Consider the following 10,613-nt stretch of genomic DNA (forward strand, 5'->3'; position numbering starts at 1 on the left):
CTTATTTAGTGTCTCTTAGATTCTTTATCTTATTTAGTGTCTCTTAGATTCTTTATCTTATTTAGTGTCTCTTAGATTCTTTATCTTATTTAGTGTCTCTTAGATTCTTTATCTTGAAGTGTTTCCATTATTAGTCCAGGTATTATTATAATCATCTGTTCATTCTTTGTGTTTTGAAAAAATAAATACAAAGATAATTTTTTCCTGAAGTTATTTTGGTTTGTGGTTGTTTACCTCTCATGATGTTATTGATTATAAAAGTTATTTCTTGATTACGATGTAGATTATTGTTATGATGTTGTTAGTAGTATAGAGATAATGATGTTATTGATTATAAATGTTATGATATTGATTATGATGTAGATTAGTGTTATGTTGTTAGTAGTATAGAGATAATGATGTTATTGATTATAAATGTTATATTGATTATAATTGTTATGAGATTCATTATTATGTAGATTTTTGTTTTGTTCTTTGATTTTTTTGTTGCTCTTTCAACTGCCATGTAAATCAACATTATACTTTTAATAAAATCACTGTCTGTCAGTCTGTGTGATTCCCCTCTTGGACAGACTACAACATACAGTATGAATTAACTGAGATCAGTCTGTGTGATTCCCCTCTTGGACAGACTACAACATACAGTATGAATTAACTGAGATCAGTCTGTGTGATTTAATTATTAGACAGACTATAACATACAGTATGAATTAACTGAGATCAGTCTGTGTGATTCTCCTCTTGGACAGACTACAACATACAGTATGAATTAACTGAGATCAGTCTGTGTGATTCCCCTCTTGGACAGACTACAACATACAGTATGAATTAACTGAGATCAGTCTGTGTGATTCCCCTCTTGGACAGACTACAACATACAGTATGACTTAACTGAGATCAGTCTGTGTGATTCCCCTCTTGGACAGACTACAACATACAGTATGAATTAACTGAGATCAGTCTGTGTGATTCTCCTCTTGGATTAACTGTCATGCTGAAACCCTCATTAAGCAAATCCTCAAGCAAATGTGTGTGTGTGTGTGTGTGTGTGTGTGTGTGTGTGTGTGTGTGTGTGTGTGTGTGTGTGTGTGTGTGTGTGTGTGTGTGTGTGTGTGTGTGTGTGTGTGTGTGTGTGTGTGTGTGTGTGTGTGTGTGTGTGTGTGCGTGCGTGTGTGTGTGTGAGTGCGTGTGTGCGTGTGTCTGTGTGTCCGTGTGTGTGTTCAGAACTCTGGTGGCAGTCTATGTAGTGTAGGATGTGTGTCTGTGTACTCCAGTACATGTGTAGTGTAGGATGTGTGTCTGTGTACTCCAGTACATGTGTAGTGTAGGATGTGTGTCTGTGTACTCCAGTACATGTGTAGCGTAGGATGTGTGTCTGTGTACTCCAGTACATGTGTATTGTAGGATGTGTGTCCACTCCAGTACATGTGTAGTGTAGGATGTGTGTCTGTGTACTCCAGTACATGTGTAGTGTAGGATGTGTGTCTGTCCACTCCAGTACATGTGTAGTGTAGGATGTGTGTCCACTCCAGTACATGTGTAGTGTAGGATGTGTGTCTGTCTACTCCAGTACATGTGTAGTGTAGGATGTGTGTCTGTGTACTCCAGTACATGTGTAGTGTAGGATGTGTGTCCACTCCAGTACATGTGTAGTGTAGGATGTGTGTCCACTCCAGTACATGTGTAGTGTAGGATGTGTGTCTGTGTACTCCAGTACATGTGTAGTGTAGGATGTGTGTCTGTGTACTCCAGTACATGTGTAGTGTAGGATGTGTGTCTGTGTACTCCAGTACATGTGTAGTGTAGGATGTGTGTCTGTGTACTCCAGTACATGTGTAGTGTAGGATGTGTGTCCACTCCAGTACATGTGTAGTGTAGGATGTGTGTCTGTGTACTCCAGTACATGTGTAGTGTAGGATGTGTGTCTGTGTACTCCAGTACATGTGTAGTGTAGGATGTGTGTCCACTCCAGTACATGTGTAGTGTAGGATGTGTGTCTGTGTACTCCAGTACATGTGTAGTGTAGGATGTGTGTCTGTGTACTCCAGTACATGTGTAGTGTAGGATGTGTGTCTACTCCAGTACATGTGTAGTGTAGGATGTGTGTCTGTGTACTCCAGTACATGTGTAGTGTAGGATGTGTGTCCACTGCAGTACATGTGTAGTGTAGGATGTGTGTCCACTCCAGTACATGTGTAGTGTAGGATGTGTGTCTGTGTACTCCAGTACATGTGTAGTGTAGGATGTGTGTCCACTCCAGTACATGTGTAGTGTAGGATGTGTGTCTGTGTACTCCAGTACATGTGTAGTGTAGGATGTGTGTCTGTGTACTCCAGTACATGTGTAGTGTAGGATGTGTGTCTGTGTACTCCAGTACATGTGTAGTGTAGGATGTGTGTCTGTGTACTCCAGTACATGTGTAGTGTAGGATGTGTGTCTGTGTACTCCAGTACATGTGTAGTGTAGGATGTGTGTCTGTGTACTCCAGTACAAGTGTAGTGTAGGATGTGTGTCTGTGTACTCCAGTACATGTGTAGTGTAGGATGTGTGTCTACTCCAGTACATGTGTAGTGTAGGATGTGTGTCTGTGTACTCCAGTACATGTGTAGTGTAGGATGTGTGTCCACTCCAGTACATGTGTAGTGTAGGATGTGTGTCCACTCCAGTACATGTGTAGTGTAGGATGTGTGTCTGTGTACTCCAGTACATGTGTAGTGTAGGATGTGTGTCCACTCCAGTACATGTGTAGTGTAGGATGTGTGTCTGTGTACTCCAGTACATGTGTAGTGTAGGATGTGTGTCTGTGTACTCCAGTACATGTGTAGTGTAGGATGTGTGTCTGTGTACTCCAGTACATGTGTAGTGTAGGATGTGTGTCCACTCCAGTACATGTGTAGTGTAGGATGTGTGTCCACTCCAGTACATGTGTAGTGTAGAATGTGTGTCCACTCCAGTACATGTGTAGTGTAGGATGTGTGTCTGTGTACTCCAGTACATGTGTAGTGTAGGATGTGTGTCCACTCCAGTACATGTGTAGTGTAGGATGTGTGTCCACTCCAGTACATGTGTAGTGTAGGATGTGTGTCCACTCCAGTACATGTGTAGTGTAGGATGTGTGTCTGTGTACTCCAGTACATGTGTAGTGTAGGATGTGTGTCTGTGTACTCCAGTACATGTGTAGTGTAGGATGTGTGTCTGTGTACTCCAGTACATGTGTAGTGTAGGATGTGTGTCTGTGTACTCCAGTACATGTGTAGTGTAGGATGTGTGTCTGTGTACTCCAGTACATGTGTAGTGTAGGATGTGTGTCTGTGTACTCCAGTACATGTGTAGTGTAGGATGTGTGTCTGTGTACTCCAGTACATGTGTAGTGTAGGATGTGTGTCCACTCCAGTACATGTGTAGTGTAGGATGTGTGTCTGTGTACTCCAGTACATGTGTAGTGTAGGATGTGTGTCCACTCCAGTACATGTGTAGTGTAGGATGTGTGTGTGTCCACTCCAGTACATGTGTAGTGTAGGATGTGTGTCCACTCCAGTACATGTGTAGTGTAGGATGTGTGTCCACTCCAGTACATGTGTAGTGTAGGATGTGTGTCCACTCCAGTACATGTGTAGTGTAGGATGTGTGTCCACTCCAGTACATGTGTAGTGTAGGATGTGTGTCTGTCCACTCCAGTACATGTGTAGTGTAGGATGTGTGTCTGTGTACTCCAGTACATGTGTAGTGTAGGATGTGTGTCCACTCCAGTACATGTGTAGTGTAGGATGTGTGTCTGTGTACTCCAGTACATGTGTAGTGTAGGATGTGTGTCTGTGTACTCCAGTACATGTGTAGTGTAGGATGTGTGTCTGTGTACTCCAGTACATGTGTAGTGTAGGATGTGTGTCTGTGTACTCCAGTACATGTGTAGTGTAGGATGTGTGTCTGTGTAGGACTCCACTACATGTGTGTAGGAGTGTAGGATGTGTGTCTGTGTACTCCACTACATGTGTAGTGTAGGATGTGTGTCTGTGTACTCCACTACATGTGTAGTGTAGGATGTGTGTCTGTGTACTCCAGTACATGTGTAGTGTAGGATGTGTGTCTGTGTACTCCAGTACATGTGTAGTGTAGGATGTGTGTCTGTGTACTCCAGTACATGTGTAGTGTAGGATGTGTGTCTGTGTACTCCAGTACATGTGTAGTGTAGGATGTGTGTCTGTGTACTCCAGTACATGTGTAGTGTAGGATGTGTGTCTGTGTACTCCAGTACATGTGTAGTGTAGGATGTGTGTCTGTGTACTCCAGTACATGTGTAGTGTAGGATGTGTGTCTGTGTACTCCAGTACATGTGTAGTGTAGGATGTGTGTCTGTGTACTCCAGTACATGTGTAGTGTAGGATGTGTGTCTGTGTACTCCAGTACATGTGTAGTGTAGGATGTGTGTCTGTGTACTCCAGTACATGTGTAGTGTAGGATGTGTGTCTGTGTACTCCAGTACATGTGTAGTGTAGGATGTGTGTCTGTGTACTCCAGTACATGTGTAGTGTAGGATGTGTGTCTGTGTACTCCAGTACATGTGTAGTGTAGGATGTGTGTCTGTGTACTCCAGTACATGTGTAGTGTAGGATGTGTCTGTGTACTCCAGTACATGTGTAGTGTAGGATGTGTGTCTGTGTACTCCAGTACATGTGTAGTGTAGGATGTGTGTCTGTGTACTCCAGTACATGTGTAGTGTAGGATGTGTGTCTGTGTACTCCAGTACATGTGTAGTGTAGGATGTGTGTCTGTGTACTCCAGTACATGTGTAGTGTAGGATGTGTGTCTGTGTACTCCAGTACATGTGTAGTGTAGGATGTGTGTCTGTGTACTCCAGTACATGTGTAGTGTAGGATGTGTGTCTGTGTACTCCAGTACATGTGTAGTGTAGGATGTGTGTCTGTGTACTCCAGTACATGTGTAGTGTAGGATGTGTGTCTGTGTACTCCAGTACATGTGTAGTGTAGGATGTGTGTCTGTGTACTCCAGTACATGTGTAGTGTAGGATGTGTGTCTGTGTACTCCAGTACATGTGTAGTGTAGGATGTGTGTCTGTGTACTCCAGTACATGTGTAGTGTAGGATGTGTGTCTGTGTACTCCAGTACATGTGTAGTGTAGGATGTGTGTCTGTGTACTCCAGTACAGTGTAGTGTAGGATGTGTGTCTGTGTACTCCAGTACATGTGTAGTGTAGGAGTACATGTGTAGTGTAGGATGTGTGTCTGTGTACTCCAGTACATGTGTAGTGTAGGATGTGTGTCTGTGTACTCCAGTACATGTGTAGTGTAGGATGTGTGTCTGTGTACTCCAGTACATGTGTAGTGTAGGATGTGTGTTGATGCCTAAAGAGACTCTGTGTTTAACACACTTCAACCAGACGACTGTAGAAGCTTCTGTTTTATTGAAGAACAACCGTTGTCTCCATTGAACATCATGATGTTTTATGAATGACTGATAGAGGGGATCTTTCAGAGTGACACTGATGTCTGTTGGTTGGATGGTAGTTTGTTCAATGTCAGCTTGGTTGTCTATTGGTTATTTCTTGGTTGGTCAAACGTTGGTTGGCTGAATGTTGGGTCTAGTTGGTTGGTCATTGGCTTGATGGCTGAATGTCAGGTTTGTTGAACATAGATCCTTGTTGATAGCCTGTTAGTTCTCATTAGGTTGTATTTTGGTTGGTTTTTGGTTTGTTAGACTGGTTCCTAGGAGGAGGAAGAGGAAGAGGAGGCTGAGCTGTGACAGTTTGACATCAGTCTCCTGTTACCTGCTGAGAGAGAGAGACAGAGAGAGAGAGAGACAGAGAGAGAGAGAGACAGAGAGAAAGACAGAGAGAGAGAGAGAGAGAGAGAGAGAGAGAGAGACGTATGAGATATTTGCTGTACATACCATCCTCAGACACACTGTTCCCTATTTAGTGTACTACTTTTGACCAAGTCTCCGGCCAAAGTAGTGCACAATGTAGGGAATACTGGCCAAAGTAGTGAACAATGTAGGGAATACTGGCCAAAGTAGTGAACAATGTAGGGAATACTGGCCAAAGTAGTGAACAATGTAGGGAATACTGGCCAAAGTAGTGAACAATGTAGGGAATACTGGCCAAAGTAGTGAACAATGTAGGGAATACTGGCCAAAGTAGTGAACAATGTAGGGAATACTGGCCAAAGTAGTGAACAATGTAGGGAATACTGGCCAAAGTAGTGAACAATGTAGGGAATACTGGCCAAAGTAGTGAACAATGTAGGGAATACTGGCCAAAGTAGTGAACAATGTAGGGAATACTGGCCAAAGTAGTGAACAATGTAGGGAATACTGGCCAAAGTAGTGAACAATGAAGGGAATACTGGCCAAAGTAGTGAACAATGAAGGGAATACTGGCCAAAGTAGTGCACAATTTAGGGAATACTGGCCAAAGTAGTGCACAATGAAGGGAATGCTGGCCAAAGTAGTGCACAATGTAGGGAATACTGGCCAAAGTAGTGAACAATTTAGGGAATACTGGCCAAAGTAGTGAACAATGAAGGGAATACTGGCCAAAGTAGTGAACACTGTAGGGAATACTGGCCAAAGTAGTGAACAATGAAGGGAATACTGGCCAAAGTAGTGAACACTGTAGGGAATACTGGCCAAAGTAGTGCACAATGTAGGGAATACTGGCCAAAGTAGTGAACAATGAAGGGAATACTGGCCAAAGTAGTGAACACTGTAGGGAATACTGGCCAAAGTAGTGCACAATGAAGGGAATACTGGCCAAAGTAGTGCACAATGTAGGGAATACTGGCCAAAGTAGTGAACAATTTAGGGAATACTGGCCAAAGTAGTGAACAATGAAGGGAATACTGGCCAAAGTAGTGAACAATGAAGGGAATACTGGCCAAAGTAGTGCACAATGTAGGGAATACTGGCCAAAGTAGTGAACAATTTAGGGAATACTGGCCAAAGTAGTGAACAATGAAGGGAATACTGGCCAAAGTAGTGAACAATGTAGGGAATACTGGCCAAAGTAGTGAACAATGAAGGGAATACTGGCCAAAGTAGTGAACAATGAAGGGAATACTGGCCAAAGTAGTGAACAATTTAGGGAATACTGGCCAAAGTAGTGAACAATGAAGGGAATACTGGCCAAAGTAGTGCACAATGTAGGGAATACTGGCCAAAGTAGTGCACAATGTAGGGAATACTGGCCAAAGTAGTGCACAATGTAGGGAATACTGGCCAAAGTAGTGAACAATGTAGGGAATACTGGCCAAAGTAGTGCACAATGTAGGGAATACTGGCCAAAGTAGTGAACAATGAAGGGAATACTGGCCAAAGTAGTGCACAATGTAGGGAATACTGGCCAAAGTAGTGAACACTGTAGGGAATACTGGCCAAAGTAGTGAACACTGTAGGGAATACTGGCCAAAGTAGTGTACAATGTAGGGACTACTGGCCAAAGTAGTGCACAATGTAGGGAATACTGGCCAAAGTAGTGTACAATGTAGGGACTACTGGCCAAAGTAGTGCACAATGTAGGGAATACTGGCCAAAGTAGTGTACAATGTAGGGAATACTGTCCAAAGTAGTGCACAATGTAGGGAATACTGGCCAAAGTAGTGAACACTGTAGGGAATACTGGCCAAAGTAGTGAACACTGTAGGGAATACTGGCCAAAGTGGAGAACAATGTAGGGACTACTGGCCAAAGTGGAGAACAATACTATCTATTTTAGCTGGATCTCCGTCTGTTTCATTTGACCAGGATCTTACAAATTCTGGTTTGCAGACTGAGTAATACAATTAAATTGGGTTATGTTCCTGGAGAACAAAATTCTCTTATCAGTACCTCAGCATGTTGTCCTGGGGTCAGCTGTTTCTGACACTGTTGACACTATCTTTCCCTCCACTTCTCCATCTCTCTCCCCTCCCTTCTCTCTCTCCCCTCCCTTCTCTCTCTCCCCTCCCTTCTCTCTCTCCCCTCCCTTCTCTCCCTGACTCACTCTCTCTCCCCCTTCCCTTCCCTTCTCTCTCTCCCCTCCCTTCTCTCTCTCCCCTCCCTTCTCTCTCTCCCCTCCCTCTCTCTCCCCTCTCCCTCCTACGTCTACCCCCTCTGCTATACTCCTCTCCCTCTCATCTCCTGTTCCTCCCTTCTCTCCCTTCTCTCTCTCCCCTCCCCTTCTCTCCATGACTCTCTCTCTCCCCTCTCCCTCCTACCTCTCCCCTCTCCCTCCTACCTCTCCCCTCTACCTCTCCCCTCTCCATCCTACGTCTCCCCCCTCTGCTATACTCCTCTCCCTCTCATCTCCTGTTCCTCCTTTCTCTCCCTCCTCCTCTTCCCTCCCTCCCCTTCTCTCCCTCCTCCTCTTCCCTCCTCCTCTTCCCTCCCTCTCCTTCTCTCCCTCCTCCTCTTCCCTCCCTCCCCTTCTCTCCCTCCTCCTCTTCCCTCCATCCCTCTCTCTCCATACCTCAGCATGTTGTCCCGGGGTCAACTGTCTCTGACACAGTTGACACTTCAGAAAATTAGGGTGGTAGTAATTTAATCAAATCAAATTGTATCTGTCACATGAATACAACATGTGTAGTAGACCTTACAGTGAAATGATGAATACAACAGGTGTAGTAGACCTTACAGTGAAATGCTGAATACAACATGTGTAGTAGACCTTACAGTGAAATGATGAATACAACAGGTGTAGTAGACCTTACAGTGAAATGATGAATACAACAGGTGTAGTAGACCTTACAGTGAAATGCTGAATACAAAAGGTGTAGTAGACCTTACAGTGAAATGCTGAATACAACATGTGTAGTAGACCTTACAGTGAAATGATGAATACAACAGGTGTAGTAGACCTCACAGTGAAATGATGAATACAACAGGTGTAGTAGACCTCACAGTGAAATGATGAATACAACAGGTGTAGTAGACCTCACAGTGTAATGCTGAATTCAACAGGTGTAGTAGACCTTACAGTGAAATGCTGAATACAACAGGTGTAGTAGACCTTACAGTGAAATGCTGAATACAACAGGTGTAGTTGACCTGACAGTGAAATGCTGAATACAACAGGTGTAGTAGACCTTACAGTGAAATGCTGAATACAACAGGTGTAGTTGACCTTACAGTGAAATGCTTACTGAAATGCTTACACAAGCCCTGTTGTGACTCAGGATGATGTTCTGAAAGAGTTGCAAAATCTGGACCCCTACAAATCAGCTGGGCTAGAAAATCTGGACCCCTACAAATCAGCTGGGCTAGAAAATCTGTACCCCTACAAATCAGCTGGGCGAGAAAATCTGGACCCCTACAAATCAGCTGGGCTAGAAAATCTGTACCCTTACAAATCAGCTGGGCGAGAAAATCTGGACCCCTACAAATCAGCTGGGCTAGAAAATCTGTACCCCTACAAATCAGCTGGGCTAGAAAATCTGGACACTAAAATTATCCGTTGCAATTGTTGCAATCCCTATTGCTAGCCTCTCTTTCGTATCATCCGAGATCCCCAAAGATTGGAAAGCTGCCGCGGTCATCCCCCTCTTCAAATGGGGAGACACTCTAGACCCAAACTGTTACAGACTTATATTTATTCTACTCTGCCTTTATAAGTTCTTCAAAAACCAAGTTAACAAACAGATCACCGACCATTTCGAATCCCACCGCACCATCTCCGCTATCTGGTTTCCGGCGTGGTCAAAGGTGCATCCCAGCTCAAGGTCCTAAATGACATCATAACTGCCATCGACAAAAGACAATACTGTGCAGCCGTCTTCATCGACCTGACCAAGACTTTCGACTCTGACAATCACCACATTCTTATCGGCAGACTCAACAGCCTTGGTTTCTCAAATGACTGCCTCGCCTGCTTCCCCAATTACTTCTCAGACTGAGTTCAGTGTGTCAAATTGGAGGGCCTGTTGTCCGGACCTCTGGCAGTCTCTATGGGGGTACCACAGGGTTCAATTCTCGAGCCGACTCTCTTCTCTGTATACATCAATGATGTCGCTCTTGCTGCTGGTGATTCTCTGATCCACCTCTACGCAGACGACACCATTCTGTATACTTCTGGCCCTTCTTTGGACACTGTGTTAATTAAAACCTGTTGTGAAAGGGGGGCAGTATTTTAATTTTCGAAGAAAAAAACGTCCCCATAGTAAACGGCCTATTTCTCAGGACAGGATGCTAGAATATGCATATAATTGACAGCTTAGGATAGAAAACACTCTCAAGTTTCCAAAACTGTAAAAATATTGTCTGTGAGTTTAACAGAACTGATGTTGCTGAGAAAAATCCAATCTGGAAGTGCCTCATGTTTTGAAAGCTCTGTGTTCCAATGAGTCCCTATTGAGCTGTAAATGAGCTATCAACCAGATTACTTTTTCTTCGTATTCCCCAAGGAGTCTACAACATTGTGACGTAGTTTTACAGATTTATGTTGAAGAATACCCGTAAGCGGCTACATTGCACAAGTGGTCACCTGATGCTGCCAGAGAGATTCTCGCGTAAAATACAGAGGTAGCCATTACTCCAATCGGTCCTACTGAAAAACCAATTGTCCCGGTGGATATATTATCGAATAGTTATTTGAAAAACACCTTGAGGATTGATTATAAACAACG

This window comes from Oncorhynchus gorbuscha, unplaced genomic scaffold (genome assembly GCF_021184085.1).
Source record: "Oncorhynchus gorbuscha isolate QuinsamMale2020 ecotype Even-year unplaced genomic scaffold, OgorEven_v1.0 Un_scaffold_1177, whole genome shotgun sequence".
Lineage (NCBI taxonomy): Eukaryota > Metazoa > Chordata > Actinopteri > Salmoniformes > Salmonidae > Oncorhynchus > Oncorhynchus gorbuscha.